Genomic DNA, 5,834 nt, shown 5'->3' on the forward strand with positions numbered 1-5,834 from the left:
TTTTACCGTTCTTTTTTTTCCTTATACACGGGAGTCACAAGAGTTTTTTTCCAGTCGTTTGTGACTTTGCTGTGGGCGAGAAATTCACTATAAATGCAAGCTAAATGAGAATAGGGCAATGGTTGGTTGGTTGGTTGGTTGATTTGGGGGAGGGGGGTGGGAGCAGCGAGGTCATCTGTCCCATCGGTTAGGGAAGGAAGTCAGCCGTTCCCTTTCAGAGGAATCATCCCTGAATTTGCCTGAAGCGATTTAGGGAAATCACAGAAAACCTAAATCAGGATGCCCGGACGCGCGTTTGAGCCGTCTTCCTCCCTAATGCGAGTCCAGTGTGCTAACCGTTGCACCACCTGGCTAGGTAATAGGACAATGCCGAAGGGTAGTCTTTGTAAAACCGAATTGGGATTCCAGTCTGATCTGCCGACTTATTTGTTGTCAATTCTTTCAGCTTATTATCGATGTCATGCACGCTTAGTACAAAGTCATCCATACGGGACTGTGCGCCATGGTCGCATTAGGGAATGTATGTGCGATTCTTCTGCGTGAACTATTTATTAAACGCGGAATTTATAACTTCGGCTTTCGTTTTGCTGTCTTCTACTGCCACACCAAACTGGTAAATGGATGATTGGATTAGCAATTTTACATAGGACCAGAATTTTCTCGGGTTCTCGGTCAGCTCTTTTGCTAAGGTATGACGGTGGTATTTGCTGTATGCTTCGCCCATAGAGTTTTTCACAGACGCGAGAATTTCTGCTAACCTGGCCTGTCTTCATTTTTGCGTTCTCTTTTGAACCGAGAGTGCAACAGCCGTTGTTCTCTCAGCATTTTCCGAATTTCGTTATTAAACCACAGTGGGTCTTTACCATACTTAATGCACTTACTAAGCACATGCTTGTACAGAGCGCAATTTACAAACTGTTTAAACTCTGCCCATTATTCCTCTATATCCATCGTACTGGAACTAAATGATTGCAGTTTATTCTCTAAGTGAGACGCTAACAACTGATTTTCTGGTCTTTGTACCGGAAACAATCTCCTAACCTTATTGACTGACTTATTAACTCTCGTAATCGTAGCCGCTATGATGACAGCACGATCACTAATTCCCGTCCCTCTACTGACGCCATCGATAAGACCCGGCTCGTATGTAGTTACAAGGTCTAAAAACAGAGTATTTTCATTACGTGTGGGCTGTCGAACAAGCTGCTCAAGACGTTTTTGGAAAACGTGTTCAAAAGCCGCAATCTATACTCGGTAGGTTCTTCTGCACGAATGAAAGTATGAGCTTGGTTTCGATTTTAGCTTCCGTATCGAAGCTTAAGAGTTTAGCCTGCACCAGGTGCAAGCTGCCGGTTCGTGTGGTCGCCGGTAGTGGTCTCTGTGATGCAGCTGATGCTTAATAAAGCTCACTCGCTAAGTTATAGGTGTCACCTACCTGGATATGTTGGAGAACTGAGTATTTGAACAAAGTTATAGATGTCACCTACCTGGATATGCTGGAGAAGTGAGTATTTGAACAATTGCGAGAACACGCCGAAAATTTTATTTTGCAGCAGCACGGAGTGCTATCGCACTGGCAGCTGCATATAAGAGTATTTCTTAACTGTGAGCTACCTCAACGATGGATCGACCGTAATGGCGTACGGATCTTACTTTGCACGACTGGTCTCCAAGGTCGCCAGATCTCAGGGTATGTGATTTTCTTGACTGGTTCTGACAAGGGAACCTCCCCATCGCACCCCCCTCAGATTTAGTTATAAGTTGGCACAGGGATAGGCCTTGAAAAACTGAACACAGATCAATCGAGAAAACAGGAAGAAGTTGTGTGGAACTATGAAAAAAATAGGCAAAATATACAAACTGAGTAGTCCATGCGCAAGGTAGGCAACATCAAGGAAAGCGTTGGCTTACGTGCGCCGTGGTCCCGTGGTTAGCGTGAGCAGCTGTGGAATGACAGGTCCTTGGTTCAAATCTTCTCTCGGGTGAAAATTTTAATTTTTTATTTTCAGATAATTATCAAAGTTCAGGCACTCACACATAATCAACTTCGCTCTCCAAAATTCCTGGACATGTTCAGATTTGCTTGGACATATACAGAATTTGACGGTCTACGCACGGAAACATTTGAAAACGTAAAAAACATATGTTTTGACAGAGCACAGGGAAAACTGTGCGACTCTGAAACTTTTGCATTCATTTGATGCAGTTTATGTGACAAACTCTTATGTTTTCATCACTTTTTTTGGAGTGATTATCACATCCACAAGAAAACCTAAATCGGGCAAGGTAGAAGAATCTTTTTACCCATTCGCCAAGTGTGCAAGTTAGGTGGGTCGACAACATATTCCTGTCATGTGACGCACATGCCGTCACCAGTGTCGTAAAGAATATATCAGACGTGTTTTCCTGTGGAGGAATCGGTTGACCTATGACCTTGCGATCAAATGTTTTCGGTTCCTATTGGAGAGGAACGTCCTTTCGTCTACTAATCGCACGGTTTTGCGGTGCGGTCGCAAAACACAGACAGTAAACTTATTACAGTGAACAGAGACGTCAATGAATGAACGGACAGATCGTAACTTTGCGAAAATAAAGAAAGTAAAATTTTCACTCGAGGGAGGACTCGAACCAAGGACCTCTCGTTCCGCAGTCGCTCAGTCTAACCACGAGACCATGGCGCTCATCGGCTAATACTCTCCTTTATGTTGCTTATCTTGCACATGGACTACTCAGTTTGTATATTTTGCTTATTTTTTCATAGTTCCACACAACTTCTTCCTGTTTTCTCGATTGATCTGTGTTCAGTTTTTCAAGGCCTATCCACTGTGTCAATTTATAACTAAATCTGAGGGGGGTGCGATGGGGAGGTTCCCTTGTGAGCACTATGCGACTTAACTTCTGAGGTCATCAGTCGCCTAGAACGTAGAACTAATTAAACCTAACGAACCTAAGGACATCACACACATCCATGCCCGACGCAGGATTCGAACCTGCGACCGTAGCGGTCGCTCGGCTCCAGACTGTAGCGCCTAGAACCGCACGGCCACTCTGGCCGGCTGTGATTTTCTTTTGCAGAAGTTTGTGAAAGACTCTCTCTGTTGCTTCGTCTTCTGGGGGAAATGTGAGACACCTTGCGAGGTGCCGGGGTGGAGAAGAGTTTGTACTTCAATTCTAGCGAATTTTGCATGAGAACTAGACGTGCACTCGACCCCCTCCTTACCTACCACAGCGGTAACGAAAGGAATTGATGGTGGACACTGCTAGTTGGTAAAATAAGGAGTGCACACTCACAATAATTTAATAAAAATCATTATCTACTCAGTAAAAAAAAGGGAATTTTATCATAATAAACGACAGGAAATGGGATTCTGCATCTACCTGTGAAATGATATGCGGATTAAAAATTACACTGTGGTTTATTATACATCAGAACACAAAGGTACTTGATTGTCAGTACAAACAGTTGGCTAAAGGGTAGGTTATACTGAATTATTATGAGAATAAGAGTTGGCTCGAGAACAAGGGGCTCATAACTCCCCCGACTATAATGCAGTATTGCGATTAGTAGTGAGAGCTCAAATGGGATCACATGGAGAAACAAGTAAGATGAACTTGTAGCAAAGCGAGCGCGCTTGCTGCTGAGGACTTCAGTATACAAATGATAGGTCCTACAGTGCCGGAGCCGCAAAATACTGTACCAGTCCTGAAACCTGCAGCACATTGTCGGTAGGTAGCGTTCTGATGATGTAGGCGCCGACTTCTGCTGTACAGCAGCTCTGTTTCAACTACTGGACTCGAAGGCTGTCCGAGAATTCTAAGTTCTGCCGAAAAAGTGCGACTAAGTCAAGAGACCGTCCAATGAAGACAAGATCCCGAATGTCCTGCGCCCACGCAACGCAACAGTGAAGCCAACGTTACCCAGCTCCTCACTACCCTCGAAAAACCGTGAATCAGCATTCAGTGCTGGTTCCAGAATTCCCCCACATTTTCTCAGAACATCATTCACGCCAATAGCGACCGTTCCCTCCAATTTAGAGCAGGGCTTTATGACATCAACTGACCTCAGCTTAAGTTGACCAATCATGCCTCTGCTAGTTAGCTCAGGGCTCTGAACTTTCCGTTTGACTGGCTATGAAAACAACATGCGTAGACCACCGGCCATCCAGCGCCAGACACTCGCGCCCAGCAGCGCATGGTCCACAAGTAGTCTCAGAATCATAAGGACAATACAGTCAATCGGCGCCAGCAGCCATCGTGCCAGACACGCTGGAACGGTAAACACATAAACTGCGGCGACACTCAGACATCTCGCAGGACGTTTCAGGGTCAGTCGTCCCGCCAGGCGCTCAAGCCCACTGATGTAAAACCCTCTCACTATCCACGGACCCCCCCCCCCCCCCCCCCCCAGAAACGCAGTGTGCCATGTCTTCCGGTGCTCAACTCAACTCGCAATAGGCCACCCAGGGAAATATCAAAGGAAACTAAAAACAAGGCCACATGCATAGCAATCAAGTGAAAAGTACTTTGAGCTCTCAGTACAAATACTCTGATTAGAATAACCTTATTCGGCCTGTTACCACCGTGCAATGGCATGACACATTAATAAAACTGTTGAAAATGAGAGGCGACATGCAAAAGAAGGCATGGAACCCCTCAACCTTAGCAACAACTGTGTATGGAGTAACAGCGGACGTGTTCGCAAATGTAGGAGACGTGAACGACTGCCGTCTGGAGGTTTGTCGTGCACCTGATGGAGGGAACAATAAACATTTGTGGAAGGTTAATGAAAATTTTGGTCCTAAACGTAACTGTAATAAGTACCCAACGGGGTATTTTCATGCAAGTAAAAGATATACCGTTGTAAAGTCGGATCGTTCTCTTGAAAACGAAAACTTTGTAGCATTTATGGAATAGTCGGTCGGCACGTGTAGGAACTGAAACACAGCATTAAGGTTCCACAATAATAGTTATTTAGTTCATATATCGTTGTGAATCGACTTTTAGCTTTCTAGGCCATCATTAAACAACTTATGACTAAACAGATAGCCCATAGAACGTCAGCAAGAGCTCATAATTGTACAGAGACTGTTATTTCCGAAGATACGTCATTATTTTTTGATTAGATGTCTATACGAAAACCACAAGCAGATTGAAATACACAAAGAAGACATAGATAAATAAGCCTTATACAGGGTGTTTAAAAATATGTGTCAGAAACTTTAGGGATTTGTTCTTGTCATCAAAACGTTACAAAAACTGCATATGAACGTGGGTCCGAAAATTCTTTATCAACAAGCTATGAAAGGCCTAATCATTCGTGGCGCAAAAGTGACACTTTTACCAAACACATTCACCTTCACAAAAATTTCTCTAAGTGGCCATCTCCCGCTTCCATGCATCCCCTTAGCCTGCATTACATTCTTTGCGTGCTTGTTTGGTCAAATCTGCTTTGGATACCTTTCTCAGAACATAGACACTCGGAAGGGGATTTGAATACACCAAGCATTTTAAATGTCCCCAACGGAAAAAAATACGTTGGATTAAAATCTGACGATCGGGCAGACTATGCAATGGATCCCCCTCGACCAACCCACTTGTTCGGCAACACATTAGTGAGATACTGGGTAATTATGTGTGTTAAGTGAGATGTGGCGCCAGGTGCATGAACTGCATTCGTTGAATGACATATAGAGGTACATTAGTATATAAGAAGGGTAAAAGAACGGACCGGCAAAATTACAGACCAATACCTCTAACGTGGAGGGTAAAAATCGTAGAGGGAGACCATGAGATGAATACAGTAAGCAGATTCAGAAGGATGTAGGTTGCAGTAA

This window comes from Schistocerca nitens, chromosome 6 (genome assembly GCF_023898315.1).
Source record: "Schistocerca nitens isolate TAMUIC-IGC-003100 chromosome 6, iqSchNite1.1, whole genome shotgun sequence".
Taxonomy (NCBI): Eukaryota; Metazoa; Arthropoda; class Insecta; order Orthoptera; family Acrididae; genus Schistocerca; species Schistocerca nitens.